The 16,172-nt window shown below is 37.7% G+C and overlaps 1 long non-coding RNA gene across 2 annotated transcripts in view; it reads right to left on the bottom strand.

Annotated features, from left to right (window-relative positions):
* Window positions 1-16,172, bottom strand: part of LOC148051015 (uncharacterized) — a 238,173-nt gene that overhangs the window by 69,932 nt on the left and 152,069 nt on the right. For both annotated transcript variants that reach the window (XR_015700448.1, XR_015700449.1), the window contains exon 7: window positions 12,911-13,006. This is a non-coding gene — a long non-coding RNA (uncharacterized LOC148051015). The remainder of the gene's footprint in view (window positions 1-12,910; window positions 13,007-16,172) is intronic.

Raw genomic sequence — 16,172 nt, 5'->3', positions numbered from 1 at the left:
TAAGTCCTAAGACCTCAAAAACCAAGTCATTCAAAAGAGAACATGGGTTTTTCAATTTACACGTTTTATAAAGTCAGATTTCTCTTAGAGTGTAACCCACTATTTTAGGCCTGACTCTGTACCTTTGATTTAAGTATGCTTTTATTGATGTAGTATTTTACATCTTGAGCACTTTTATTAGGATACAGAATGGTACCTGCAGACTAAAGCACTCACTACAACCACCTTTTGCTTTGCTAAATGTCAAACTTGATACTGTTACCTTTTCTACTCTTGTATCAAAAGAGAAAAAAATTAATGAGGATGTTTATAAAGAGTCAGAAAGGAGAACTAGGCAGTAGGCTTGATTTGTTCTCTCCATGCTTTAAACTCATGAAATACCATTATCTTAAAAACTGTGTTATTTTTAACTTCTCCTAGGACAAGACAGGTGATAGTAAGGAATTACCCGTGTATTTTTTGCACTTTACCCTTCCTACACTTCATTTTCTGTCTTTCAATCCCTCCTCCTCACCAGATTCCCACCTACATGAATCACAGGAAAACAAAGAACAAAACCTGCCATTGAGATTGTGAACACAGAATTCAAATCTGAAGGATCAGAGCATATAACTACAATAATTCTATCACCACAGTCAGATATTGCAGATATTAAGCCCCTATTAAAAGAGACTATAACACTAGCTATTTTATGCCTTTTTTATTTTAATCTGGCAGAAGTTTTTCAGATGGGTATTCATACCAGTCTTATGAATGCGATACACAGGGAATCACATTCAGAAAGGAAATGCAAATAGGATTTTTAAGAAAAGCTTTGTTAAATGTATAGCATTTGCCTGAATATGGAAAATTCACACAGGATTTATTTAGTAGCAAAGAAAGAAGTAGCCTTGTTAAAGAACAAGATCAACTAATCACACTTATGAGCAAAATATAGTCCCATAGTACCCCACGCATATTTATTTCAGTTTATAATATAAAAAAATACAATAGTACTGACATTTAAGCTGATATAATGCTACATTTATGCTGTAGTGAAAAAGTTTTCTAACAATTAAAGAGAAGAAGAGGAGAAAAGGAAATTACAATAACAAAACTCTTCTTTTGTTTCTGACTTTGAAAGTTGCTGTTGAATTTATTTGATTATGTTTAAATCAGGTTTGCAAATAAGCTCTACTGTAATTTGTCAAACCTCAGAACGCTTTGGTTAACTTGATAGCAAATCTTTGTGTTCTACTGCCTAGAACACCAATACCTTTAGAAATACTCCAGAAATAAATACCCAGATGAAACTTCAGCAGATTGCAATCCCATATTTTCTTATGTGTTTTTTCTTTGTCTCCAAATGCTGTTCAAGTATTTTTTGCTACTCTCCTATAAGGAATTTTGATTAACTTCCATTAAGTGACTAATTCCTCAGATGGTATATTTCTGAGTGGTTCCATTGATGTATGCCAATTACACCAGCTGACAAACAGCCACTGCATTACAAAAAAAAAAAAAAAATCCATATTTTTAATGACTCCCTTGCTGTCCTCCATGTACGCGTGTATGTCATGACATACAGCTTTCTACCATCTGCACCTCTTCCTTTATATATATACATTTTGTATTATAAATTGCTTGGTTGTGAGGTATCTTGACATTTGACATAACAGCAGGGCTGAGGGGGGAGCGTAAGTGCTGATCATTAGATTATTGCTGAAGTATTCTCTCCTTTCCTCCCCTCCTCCCTGCATTCCCTGGAGACACAGGTGTTAATAAAATCAAACAAAATGAAAATGGGTAAATTATTGCAAGCTATGAACACCTACATTGTGCCATGCCTCACTAGTTTCCAATACCACCTCATTCTTGAGACAACCAAAGAAAAAGATGCAATTTCATCCCGTAGACTGGCTGGTATAAGGAAAGGACAAAAGAGACAAGATATTGCAATCCAAAGGTCAGTGACCCACTCCCTTGTATAATTATAGCATTTCATTTATATCCTACCAATCTGTCTTTGGATGGCTGATAGTAAATTAGTAGCTAAAAAAGGGCAATTTTAAAAATTCCTTAATAACTAGTAACTGAGCTCTAAAGCTGGACCATCATATAAGGAGATAAGCCCAAGTAGTAGTTTGTAATTTATTTTCTAAAAATAATAAAAAAAATACTTGAAGAGTCAGGTCAGATCTAGATCTGTGTCTCGCTGCCGTACTTCAGGAATCCTGAAAACAGATTTAATCCTTATTCTAAACAACACACAGATTTTGAAGAGCTTCAAGCATCTGAACCATTCTTGAGTGCAATATACTTGCCATTTAATCTTCCACAATGGATGCACTTTACAACTTCTTAGAATGTGAGCAGTACATTTTTGTGCTGCATTCCTCATTTCCCATGATAAAGCACATACTGAACTGTACTCTTCCATCGCATTCTCCCAAGAAGGTTTCACGCAGTAACAAAAACTGTGTAGGAACATCAATGTTGAACTTTTTGCTACTATATATTAACAGCTTATACCTAGATTTGATGCTTGTGTTTGGTCCCTCCCTAGGTACTGGAGTAAAACTTGGTCTAGTGAACCTGTAGGGTCTTAATACTTCTTCACGGTCACAACTGAATTTAAAAAAAAAATCGATCAACCATAATAAGGGGATAGTTCTAGTCTTGGCTTATCACATATGCACTTGAGAACTTAAATGGTCTGGCCCACCTTTAGTAATGAGAGGAGGCCAACATTTTAATAGTCTGCTAGCCATTGTTATTGGAGGAGTATCGTACAGCTCTTTGCATTATCATCTACTGAACAACTAGATAAGTACAACAGGAAAAAAATTCTAGATCTGTAGAACTGATCAAAGACTCACTCAATCTATATCCATCCAGCATATCATGCAATGCCATTGACTTACCAGGCTCAGTCTCTCCAGCATAGCAATGTTTCACACTTCAATGCAAGATACTAAAATGATATATATTATACAATTTTATAAGAAACCAAAAGGGAAATAATTCTCTCTGAAGGGCTGGTGGAGCAGAACAAATCAAGTGCTGCCTGTTAAGAATACTGGAAACTTAACTATTAAGGCCAGATACTTCAGAGAGCTCCAATCCCTGTAATTGCTGGCAGTCAATCACAGGTCACACCCATGTTTCATTTGCATTCTAAATATTGACCAGAACTTTGAATTCAAGATTACAGCTTCTTAGAAAAAACGCGATACCTTTCCACTTGCAAAGCTGTCTACCTACATTTATTTCAACCAGACCACAGTAATTAATATTTATGAGGATGAGTGAAAGAAGGATGCTCATAGCAAAAGGGATTATGAAAACACAAGAACGTGTGAAGATGCCGATGGGACTGAACAAACGCCACCTGAGACATACATGCAGCAGGCATGTGGAACCGAGAAAAGGACAGGACAACAGTACATATGTAGCTGCCTACCCATACAGGCACAGAAATAACTTTGTGCTTTGTTCCACATAAAGTCTAGAAGTCTTGGTATTTGTACCAAATATATTTACCACCACCTATTTAATGGGTTTATTTGACTGTTACAGTCACTGGCATCTAAGACATCTCTGATTTCAGGCTAATCAAAGTAACAGTGGCTGGCACATGTTAACTTCTTCAGTGGTAAGTACTAGATCTGTTATGGGTTTTAAATGTGCATGTGTTGCATATTTCTGGATTTATATCTTACATGAATATGACTAATAAAAAGTGGACAGAAGAAGAGAGCTCCGGAAAGAGCTTGTCAACAGTATTTTCAGGTGAAAAAAAAAAGAAAAATAGGTGGTTTTGATCTGCAGAATGTGAAGTGTATGAAGTACAACAATTAAAGCAGAAGGGTAGATACTTTGAACTCATTAAAATTTCTTTTGAAGATGAAAGTCATTAGATTTCAATGAGAACTTGGAGCAGAAGCTCACATTGACATGAGAATATTTAACCTGTAGTCTACAGTGCTTCAAGCAATTGATAGTATGATAAATAATTGCTTGGCTCTAGTAACCACATAGAAGGAAAAAAAGGATTACCCTAATCAAATACAGTCAGTGTGGTGTTGCCTGTTTCTGTGCTCCACATTTCATTCCGAATTTTTCGAAGTTTGCAGTTATAAAAATGGAAATCCTGAGTTCTTAAAGAGGAAATTGTAAAGGATTTCTTTTCCTGTCACCTCTAAGAAAACTTTGATAATATTCAGGGTCAGTTCTTCAGCAGGCATGATCAGCATAGCTCTGTTGAAGCCAGTGGATCATTGCCAATTTATAGCAGCTGAACATCTGGTCTTACTACAGGGAAAACCCTATTTTACAACTTTTTCCTTCATGCCCCTGCCTCCTTTTTTTAAATTAAGGACATTAATAGCCAAATATAGTATTTGTTGTCAGGAATTCCTGTTCTCCTCTTCTTCAAGGTACAAGACACACTTTCATGTTAGCGAGTTGCACTAGTGGTTAATTCTTACTCATATTTCAGTTTTGCCACAGAGCACAAGCCAGGACTGTACAGTGCTTTATCATACAGGTATTTTTTACACTATATATTGTAGATAAAGGGAAGCATACCCCACTCAGTGGTCAGAGCTGAAAAAACCCAAATAATGATGTCGACAGAGGCCTAAAGCAGAGATAATAGACCCCCCTGAAAAGGCAGAGCAAGCTTGTGTTAGACAGCAATAAGCACTGTAAACAGTGCTTTAGTTAGTTCACTGTAAAGAAATAAGAAGGATTAGGAAAGGGAAGACACTTGCACAAGTAAAGGCTCCATGCCAGAAGTCAATGGCAAAACCAGGATTGCTCTTACAGGTTATCCCACTGGACGCACAGTGCCCATGCAGTCAGGGGTGAAACCACAGTGTGTCCTTCCTCACAACAGAAGGTGGCATTTACATAGTAAGCAATATGTAAAGACAGTGGAAAAAAAACCTCAAACATTTCCTATTCAATCTCTTTGCACTTTCCTAAACCCGGAGATCCTGAATATGCAGTTCTCGGCAATGTTCTACCAAGCCCTCTTTGCACCCTGGGCAGCACGATCCCTACATAAAATATCCCTTTAGAAGAAGAACATGACTTCTTTTTAGTATATAGGTACTTTCTGCATGAATGTCCTGGTTTCAGCTGGGATAAAGTAAAATTTCTTCTTAGTAGCTGGTATAGTGCTGTGGTTTGGATTTAGGATGAGAATAATGTTGATAACACACTGATGTTTTAGTTGTTGCTGAGTAGTGTTTATACTAGTCCAGGACTTTTCAGCTTCCCATGCTCTGCCAGGTGCACAAGAAGCTGGGAGGGGGCACAGCCAGGACAGCTGACCCAGACTGGCCAAAGGGATATTCCATACCATATGACATCATGCTCAGCATATAAAGCTGGGGGAAGAAGAAGGAAGGGGGGGCAGGGATGATGGGAGTGATGGTGTTTGTCTTCCTAAGTAACCGTTACATGTGATGGAGCCTTGCTTTCCTGGAGATGGCTGAACACCTGCCTGCGGATGGGAAGCAGTGAATGAATTCCTTGTATTGCTTTGCTTGTGTGCGCGGCTTTTGCTTTCCCTGTTAAGCTGTCTTTATCTCAACCCATGAGTTTTCTCGCTTTTACTCTTCCAGTTCTCTCCCCCATCCCACCAGGAGCGAGCGAGCGGCTGTGTGGGGCTTAGTTGCCGGCTGGGGTTAAAGCACGACAATGGATCAAGAGGATAAAATTAAGATGACACTCTGCACTGCCTAAGAGATTCCCCCTGAAGGGTTGTGTAGGCAGAGGTTTTCATTTCATTATGAACACGCAACACAAATTTCACACTTTTCTAATCCTAGGCAGTGTTTCCTTTACCCCAGAATTCTTTCTTTTAACAAAAAGATAAACTCTTTATGCTTTAATCTGAAGGTTGAGAATGCACCTGGTGCCAGCCAGCAGTGGTCTCAGTGGGCCACCCCGTACTGCAAGGTCTGTGGGTCAGGTGGGTGCAGCCCCCGCAGCCCTCCCAGCCCCCCCCAGTGCAGCCCCCCTCACTTACAGCCAGCTGACCTCTCCTCAGGCACATCTCTCCATGTCCCCACTGCTCTTGGGCCCTGAGCTGCACACAGTCAGCAACATTTTCTTTCTGACCAGACTCAAAAATGGCACCTTCTTCGAGTCAAATTCCTGCTTTCTTACTTCACAGCTCTCCCTCATTAAGGTAACGAGGTGCACAGCTCCCAGGTGTTCCCAGGGGCACAGCTCCCAGGCTCTCTTTACTACTTTCCTGCCAGTACTGGTAGGGAATCAATTCCACTGTAGTTAAGTAAACACAGATAACCAAATTCTGAAAAGAAGTAATGTAGGAAGGAAAAATCAAAACATTTATCCTGCATATATTGAAAAAAGTAGTTATTTTCTTCCATTTCTCCCCTATAAAGAAAATGCTCTAGGGAAAGTAACCGATTTTGTGAAGCCTTTTGATTTTGACAATGATCTTCTTTGCCTTCTTTGACAAACAGCGGTTCAGGCAATACATTTCTGACTGACTTGAGTTGCATAAACAGACTTTTGTAGGTCCACAGGACAGCTAGGAAGCCTGATGGTAAATGATCACTAGTGTGATGCTAGACCAGTATCCATTCACCTCTGAAAAGACTGATAAAGCAAAAAAACCCCATACTTATCTACAACAAAATATATAAATAAAGACCCAACTACTTTTAGCTAAATTAGCCCTCAAAACAATTTCCCAAGAGATTATGACTCTAGGGCTGGACATAAAGGGCAACAGAAGAGTCACTGGACAAAGATGGAGAGGGGATAGGGCAGCTGTCAGGAAAGAAACCAAGTCAGAAAGTAGATCTGTGGGAACCTGGCAGTGAGGTCATACAGACTGAACTAATGCCACCACTGGGAAAAGGGAAATGTGGATGGTCTCCTTCAGTCAACTTTCGCAATCTTCCAGAAAGATTTGGTTTAACTCAAGGAAGTTGTAGCTGGTTTGTTTCTCTCCTTCGTAATAAGAGCTCTACTAAACATGAAATTTATCTTTCACATACATACAAAAAACCCCAGTCTAACTCTTTAAAAAACAGTCCCTTTCAGTAAAATATCTCCCCAAATCCTGCATCAGCAAGGTTTGCTGCAAGGGAACAATTTAAAAGCCACATTGACCCTTTAGATAAATGGTCAAACACCACTGAAATTGTGGTACTTGCTTTTGTGAAATTATGGTACTAAATTTGAAATTTAGCCTCTTGGATGCACAGCTGAGGCAGGTGTGCCCCTAACAGAGCCCTGTCAGTAGTGCAGGGTTACAGTGATGTACTGATTATTATAGAGGAGAATTTTTTGGCTGTATACTACGTATTATTTTCAGATTGATAATTAGAGCTTGACAGAAAAGACTTTTGGAAAATCAAAGTTTTTATTTAAATGAGAATGGAATCTTTGGAAGAGATGATGGGGAATGACCTTCCTAACTACTCAGAGGATCCAACATCCCAATAATTTGCTTGTTCAGCTGGTAATGGAAGAAACCAAAGTTCAATTTCTTGCTCTGGTAAAATATGCTGAAAGTCTGCATTGCTCGTATCCCAGCTGACTGCCTGGACCACCCAAGAACTGTTGAGTTTGGGCATATCTATCTTGATGCTCCTTTTCAGACCTTTTACAAAATATGGGATGAAAATATCCATTGAATTTTGCTTTTCCACAAACGACATGGAGGGGAAGATGAACCCAAAAGTTATGAATGAAGGATGCATCATCTGGGAACGTACTCTGTTAACCAGTGCTAACTGGGAGCTAAAACCCCGCAACCTTTCTGAAAAATCTGTTACCTAATCGAATACCTCAGATTTCAACATGATAAGCACTAACTACTGAGCTACTATTTATTTTGTTGCAAAGGAGGTCTTTTGCTGTCATTTTTGCTGGAAATTCCACTGTTAGTGAAACTGAGAAAAGTTTGATAGGAGCCTATATCACTGGAATATTCCCCATCTGCTCCTCTCCAAGTGGCTGTTCTGCAAAGAAATAGAAAGTTATTTTGTTCCATGGAGCTGAAAAAGTTTTGGTGTACAAGATCTTGTGTGCCAATTGCTTCTGTGATTGTTCTACAGTAAGAGTAGTAAAGACAAGGTCATGACAGTGTGTCACTATCATAAAGCTTTGTCCCAGTCACTGGCAGATGTTCCAGTTGAACAATGTGCTCTGCATTTGCAAACACTGTTAAGAAAAGGTTTCATTAACATCAATAAAACCTCCCCAGAATTCAGCAGAAAACTGACTTGTGTTGTTATGTAGAATTTAAAACTCCTATTATTACTTCAAATAATCCAAGCAACTTGAACATTTTCCTGAATATACTCTCAGACAAAAATGCTTTCCAAATATTTGGGAGAGAGGGAGGAAGGAAAGAAAAAAGAAAAAAAAAAGGCTAAAATATTAAAATATTAAGGTAAACTTACATAAAACCCTCCCAGTACATTACTGAGTACCTTACACTTGAGGTCACTACCACAAAATAAAGATAGATATTCCTTTGCTGGTCTGTTACTGTATAGCCCTACAACCAGACTATCTAGGACTAAATCTGAAAACAGAATTCAGGCACACTGTAGCATTTAATGTTTAGAAAATACTTTGCCCTTGTAATATTCGTCATCCTATTATGTTAAATTTAGCTGGTCAAATTCTGCTCTTACTTGAACTTCACATCTGTCAACATAGAGTGTACAAGGCATACATCACAGCAGCATTTAGCTCAGCGTAGGGAGAGATTTGGTATTTGAAATACATTTTATCTTTTGAAAGCCATACGTTTTTCCAATAATAAATGTTGAAACAAGGTTCCCTAGGGTCATGCAATCTGTGTTCTTTCCCACTCAGCTAAAGATGGTATTAAGGAGCTAAAATAATGAGAAATATTGTCATTTGGTTATGTAGTGTAATGTGCTTGATATCATTCTTCTGACACTTTGGACACTTTGTTTAACAAGGAAATCAACATGAGCACACTAGCTGCTGAGTACTTGCAGGTTGAGAGTTTGTGACGAGACTGGATTGTCAGCTCGAAGGCTGTGTGTGTGCCACCAAGCTGATAAACACGCACTCTGCAGCACAGTGCGGGGAGAGAACTGGCTGCCTGGTGAATGGTAGACCTTTAGCAGCTGGTAAAACATCAGCACTGCAGGCAGCTGCTGGCCTTATTTAGCAGACAACAGCTGCAGACATCAAAGAGAATAAAAGAGAAAGAGGAAGGTGGAAAGACTGAGGTAAAAAAGGAATTCAATCTACACTGTTTTCATGAAGTAGATGAGTTACTTTTTTCAATGATATACACATATTCTAATATTATCAGTTTGCCTAACTTTTAAAAAGAAATATTAAAAATACTTGCAAACATACACATGGAGCACTAATTCCTCAAGCATCCTACTGGAGTCCCAGAGGGTTAATCCCATAAAAAATACTGGGTTCTATTGAAAAAGATGCTCCAAAAACCTCAGGTAAAATTTTAAAGTTATTTTCCTCAGGTAAGTAGAAATCACCAGAGCAAGTAAACTTACTATGAGCAGTATTTACTGTCATTACAATGTCTTAGTTTTCTTATACTGTGTACATGGAAATAGAAATCACAGAGTGCTGAAGATGAGAGAAGTCATCTATTAAGGTGATTTAATTTTTTTGCTGACACTTTACAGTGGTGAGCCAAAATAGAAAACATACTGATAAAATATGCTAGTTTACGCCTGTAGTGTACAAACTGTGTATGTTTTGGAGTGGCACAAAATGCAGTAGTTTCTTTTGGCTTTGTAACAGAGGATACAAGTTATTAGCGATGTTGTAACATGTAATAAGCACTTGTACTGAAAGACGTAATGACTGTAGGGTATCAGATTAGTGTTGAAATTCAGTTTTAAATTGTCAATAAATGGGTAAGCAGTGAAAGAATGGTACATAATGCCCAACTTTCAAACATATGCACAAAAGACCCAAATTAGGCCTTTTGAACTGGCTGACTGTATACATTATACAGAAAAATTCCAATCATTTTAGCTGAAATTCTCCAAAACATTCTTCCAAAATTTTCTGCAGTGCTTCAAAGATTTCAGTACAGAAACAACAAGATGGGAACAACAAAACTTGTTGCATTTCAACCTTTTGATCCCATTGCCTGTAACTAAACTTTTTTTAGGTTTTGGTTTTTTAAATTTATTTAGCACCGAAACTGAACCTGGTGAACCATTTCACTGTCACACTTGTTTACTATTGGAAGCAATTTTATTTTTTAAAGAGTCCTGGAAAATGGAGGCAGATTTCCTTTACAGATATTCTAGGTCAAATAGTTATCCGCATAGCTACCTACCTGTCCACTTAAGTCACAGGCACTTCTGCACCTGAACTTACTCTGAGCTTGCTTGATGATTTATCTCTCTTTAATTTTCTTTGGTTTACATGAAGACATTGTTCCCCATCAAGCAAAGCAACTGAGTAGGTGTTTGAGTAAGTGGTAATTCCATTGAGGCCAACACAATCCTTCCTATATACAAAGTTAGGGATATTATACTTTGGTCTTCTGAAGCTGTTCCAGAGCTTGTAGGTTTAACAGCATTAGTTTGGTGTGTCCAGTGCTATAGGTTGAAACACTGAGATTTAAGATGAAATTTCACAGATAAAAATATTAGGATAATTCTATCAGCTATAGTACTGGAGTGTGCATGCATACAGCATTATATAACAAGGTCAGATTCAAACAGGCCATTAGAAAATGTCAGATGGTATATACAATGGCTTGTTTCCTGGCTTGATTCCCACAAGAACCTGAACCAAAAATCATCAGTCCTATTTTTTCCACATTGTACTTTTCCATTTCTAATTGTTTCTGATTCTTCATAGAAGCACTTGCCATTCAGCTATCCAATATAATATAGTATACATAATATTTTATAAGAGCCAGCTTCTGCAACTGCCTTTATACCTTTAGGCTTTGGGACTTGACGTCACAATGGTCTTGATTTATTAGAAGATAAACCTTTTCCAATGCTTTTTCTTTTTAAGTAGTGAACTGTAAATAACCAATCCAATATGAAACATGTTAAATAGCTCCTTTGAAATTCTAATGGAGATCGTCTACAGTTATATCACCCACTGCAGAATCTTTGTGTTGATGCTTTACCTGCATATGTAGAATGTATAGGAATGTAACCTGCATATGTATGTATATTTCTGTGTTGGTCTGCTGGAACACAGAAAATTGGTTGGCTGCAGCCAGCATGGTAAAGTTGGATTCCAAAACATAAAAAAACACATTATTTTGCTATATTTGGGGCTGATAGACTTTTACTTGAATATTCAATGACATATTTGCTGTTAAATGTAATTAAACCAACAGTTTCCCTGTCTTTTTTCTTATTGGCAAATCTTTAATTATTTCAGTTCTGTAGTCTTGCTGGTTCAGACTTCCCAATTCTCACATCATCACTGGAGAAACCTCTCTGCAAAGCTTAACTCCAGCCAGTCCTAATTTTCTGCCAGCAATAGCGCTTTCTGCCTATGTTTGCAGTATGTGGCATGTAAATATCATGGCATGCCTCGATGTCAGCAGCCGAGTCTGGATGGAGCTAGGACTGACTGGGCCATGCACCTTGATCCTTGAGTTTAGACCTCTAGCTCTGACTTCGTATTAAACTCAACTTCTAAGCTACCAAGCCTTCCTAATTACTCCACTGTTTTCTCTTGTTCCCTTCAGGCTCCATCTCTAGCACATTCTACTACTGAGCAAGCTCGGCTCCATCAGCCTTTATTCTATAAGCTATGATCAAGGTTTGTAGAGCTCAGAAGCTCCTTTCTCCCTGACAGCCTTAACCAAATAACTTTTTCCAGGCTTGCCATTCCTCAGAACCCTACCCAGCTTTGCTATCACCAACCCAGCATTCCCAGAATGCAGTTAAGTGCTTATCACTTAAAACTTTAAGTGCTAATTGCTCAGTAATGAAAACTTTAATTGCTGGGAGATTAAACCTTTAACTGCTAAGTGGCTGGCGGAGTTCCAGTCCATAACAACCAAAACTCACTAATATAACATTTTTAAATGCCCTTTGTAGGAAAACTATTCTATACGCAAGTGTGTGAAGGCCTAGATGCAAGATGGTTGTTTTAAGTATTTCCAGGATTGAGAAAAAAATGTGGCTGAATTAGCAATGGCTAATCTGGGATTAAATAAAATCTCAGTGTTCATCTTAGAAATGTCTAAATTATTAAAAAACATTTCCCCCTTTCCTTTATTTTGCCTGCCTGTGTTCTCAGGTACGTTGATCCCTCTTGAAAACGTATGCCTCAAGAGAAAGATACTCAGTTTCGTCCTGATCTGGTCTTGAGGATGGAGACTGTTGTGTTCTCACATTGATAGTTTTACTATTGATTGCCAAAGCTACTGTGTAACCTGAGGAACTTTTCTCACCTTCTAAAACAGTATTCTGATCTTGATTTTCACAACTTCAGAGGAAATACTGCCCGAAATGAAGCAGCTAATTCCCTGTAGATTATATATTCTGGTTTTTTACTGCGGGTGCTAATGGAGCTGAGTAGAGATGTTTAATGCAATGTTACTTGTGAGACACAAAAGGGCTTACACTGGATAATGAAAAGGAGATACAGGCAAACTGAATTCCTAACATACCATTAACTACTCCACTAGAAATTGGATTGGACTGAATTCTTCAGTTTGCTTTCTAGTTTCTAGAAATTGCAGAAGAGACATCATGAAGATATGTAAGACAAAGCATCAAGTCTATACTCCTTAGCATCTTTTCATTGTATTTAGTCCCTGTTCAAAATTCTAATCCATTTCTTTAAGATCTATTTCATGTCACAAGAGCTTTGCAGAGGGCTTGGACAGTGTTCCCAAACACAAAACAAGCATAATGTCTCTTGCTTTTACCTTCAGAGTCACAATATGAGAAGCTTCTGGTACTCTGATGTACTGTCAGTTTTTAATGCAAACTCTGGAAGTTCAACGGACACGACGCTGTACAATCTGAAGAAGATAAATCACAGTTACTTCAAGCCAGCTGACAGCAGTTTAAGCAGCTGCAATCATCAACCACCAAGGGAGTTTCTTCTTTTATCTTACTAAATGCAAAAGTATACCAGGAACTGGTAATATCACTGGACTATCAGGAGTCCTGCTTTTACATAAATATCAGCAAGCGGTAAGTAAATTCTGTTGACGAAATGTAATAAAACAAAGACGGTTTCAAATATGACCATTCCCTGATGCATTCTGTAGCCCCGTCTTACTCACTTATTGCATGCTGCTGAGATTATAAGGTTTGCTTTTATCTGTCAGAAATCAATATTTCAAACATCGGATAAAAGAGGAAATTGAACTGGGAATAGGCTGAAGTGCTGTAAAAACTACAAAGCACAATTATCAAAAAGCACTTAAAGTACTTAATAGGACACACATATAAAAATGCTCAAATTAATGTCAGGGAACTATAATGAGAACTTTTTCTATGCTTTTTGATCCAAATGCAATGTAATTCGAGTGCAGCCTGGTCAGTCAATACAGTTTTCAATTTATATGAAACCCTAAGGATTTCTAGCAATCCATTTGCTAGAACTGAACCATTACATATGATTGGTTAATATTTCAATTTATTGAAAATACATTATTTTGTGTAAAGTGTTTAAGTTGTTGAGGTTTAACCATTATAAACAGTTATGATAAAAATAGATCTTTGGGTAAACAAAGACCTTACAGTCAAGCTTTTAATAAATACTAGTATAACTAGAAAATTGGATTTTAAGGGGAATAGACATAATAAGGAAAAACTGCAGATATGGGGTGGCGAGATGAGAGGGAAATGTATAGAACTGATCTTTATCAGCACGCATTAAGCTGAGAAGGGACCTCTTTGTAAAATGTTGGAAACCATGGTTATTCTATGCAAAAAAGTTCACAATTAACTTTGGTACTTTCCCCTTAGATTTATATATTCATTTATCATCTTTAATGCTATTGAGCTGGAGGTCTTTACACAACTATGCTAGATCAGAAATCACTGCAAATGAGCGTGTACATGTCTGTATGCACATACTGGCATCTATAGAAAATAGATTGTGTGGCCTTAGATAATTTGATATGAAATATGAAAAGCAGCAACACACAGAGGAGTTATAGCCATGATTTGAGCAACCAAGACCCATGCTAACTAAATGGCTGTATCAAACGGTATCACTCTCTTTTCTAACCCATGCCCCACATTTTTAATAAGGAACAACAAGGACTTCTTCAGAAATCTTCTTTGTAGAAAGTTACTCTTAAAACTTATACTTCACTTTTATACTTTAACCATAACACTTTTTTCATATGAGGGAACCTTAGCTCAATCACAATTAAAATATGCTTATTGGAACTGCATCACACTACCTGAACTTTGGATTAGACTGTAGTTTCCACTAACAGACAAACTGTTTTGTTAGCCAAACATCTTCCCACCACCTCTCCTCATTACAGTTTTGGGCCTAATCCAGTACAACTTCTTGGTTAACATTCCTACTTTCTCTGTCATCCAGGCTAAGTCCAAAATTTGTTGCTTCCTCCATTTTCAAGATGCAAAATGGAATTCCAGTCCTTAGGATCCTGATTTGGGTCACAATTCACTGCTCCTCCCTATACTTTACAGTTCTTCACATATCTTCCGTTTTCCTGCTTGTCTACACCTGCCATCCACTTCATTCAGCAAACAATGCCACCCCAGCATGCCACACCATCCTCCTTGCTTTCTATATGCCATTTCTGTTTTTCCCCTGCTTATTTGATATGGCTTGACCTCCCTAAGTCAGTTTGGAAGCTTGCTACCTTTTCGGATTTCACAGCTTTTCTGAATACTTGCTTTTACCTTAATGCTTGCAAGAAATTCCATGAGCTACAAGGATTAAGTAGGGATATAAATGTAAAAAAAGAGTAATATTTCACACAAAATATTATTTCTATCTTTTGTTTGACAGCATTTTAAACATGTAACCAAAGAACAAAGTATGCACAAGTCATGCAAAAATAATATATTTACATACGCAAAAAGGAAACTGAACAAAACGCCAGAAATTTATCCATAAATACATGATTTGAAATATAACATATGGTTTACTATCTGCCAGTGTGGCCTTTATATTTTCACAGAGTTACACATTATATAAATCATGTAACTGCTGGCCACTCATGAAGCTGGATAAAGCCAAACCAACATGGGCCAAACTCTAGAATCCAAGCTCTGATTGGTGACACAGAAGTTTTTTTTGGATAATGGAAGAAGAAATGCTGGGAGTTGGGAAAAGTGTATTTGTGTAATTCCAGACAGCTGTTGTTTAACCTGCTCCTGCAGGTCTCCAACGACAGAGACTTCAAGATTTCCCAGGCAATATATTTCAGTTCTTTATTATCTTACTATTACAAAAGTTGGTTTGGTTGGTTTTTTTTTTTTTTTAAAGTCTAATCTGAATCTTTGCTACTATAATTTAAGTCCTACTTCTTGGCCTATTTTATGTGATGGAGAACAGGTTATAGTATTCCCTTTGGCAACAAATTTGACTACATAAACACAGTCATCAGAATTTCATTCCAGCCCCACTCTTTCTGCTCTTCCTCATACATCATGTTTTCCCCAAAAGTACTCCCAGATCTGGAATAGCATTACAGACAAGAAGAAGAATGGCTTAGGGTATTCACACTAAGTGAAGATTCCTGTCGCTGTCCAAAGTCTTCTGCAACTTCAGAGGAATCAAACCCTCATTCTGTTGACAGGGTATAAACCTGCTGTTGCTTCAGGTTGTGCAGTCTGAGGTTTTTTTACATCATACAGCTTCCTTCCACCACACGGGTTGTGTGAATAGTACAGTCAGGCTGTGATCTAGACAGTTAATGACTTATGCAATTCACCAGGTAAGAAAGGTGTCAAGAATCTGTTTAAAGTTAAGCTGCACAATACACAGCCAAAATCTGTTTTCTAATAATTCTGGTCTTGTGTATATTAAGCAAAATGTAACATGATTTAATTGAGGGAACTGGGAAAGAAATCCCCTAAAACCAGAGTTTTCATATGTAAAAACAATGTTGACAAGACTAAAAATAAACAGGTTGCTTCAGCTGGATACCATATTCACTTGAATGGTGTCTTGAGTTTTCAGATTTCCTGAAT

The sequence above is a fragment of the Nipponia nippon genome, unplaced genomic scaffold (genome assembly GCF_047370975.1).
Source record: "Nipponia nippon isolate SJK-2023a ecotype South Korea unplaced genomic scaffold, ASM4737097v1 scaffold_7, whole genome shotgun sequence".
Lineage (NCBI taxonomy): Eukaryota > Metazoa > Chordata > Aves > Pelecaniformes > Threskiornithidae > Nipponia > Nipponia nippon.
Note: the sequence above shows the minus strand (reverse complement) of the source record. Positions and strands in the feature narration are given on the sequence as shown.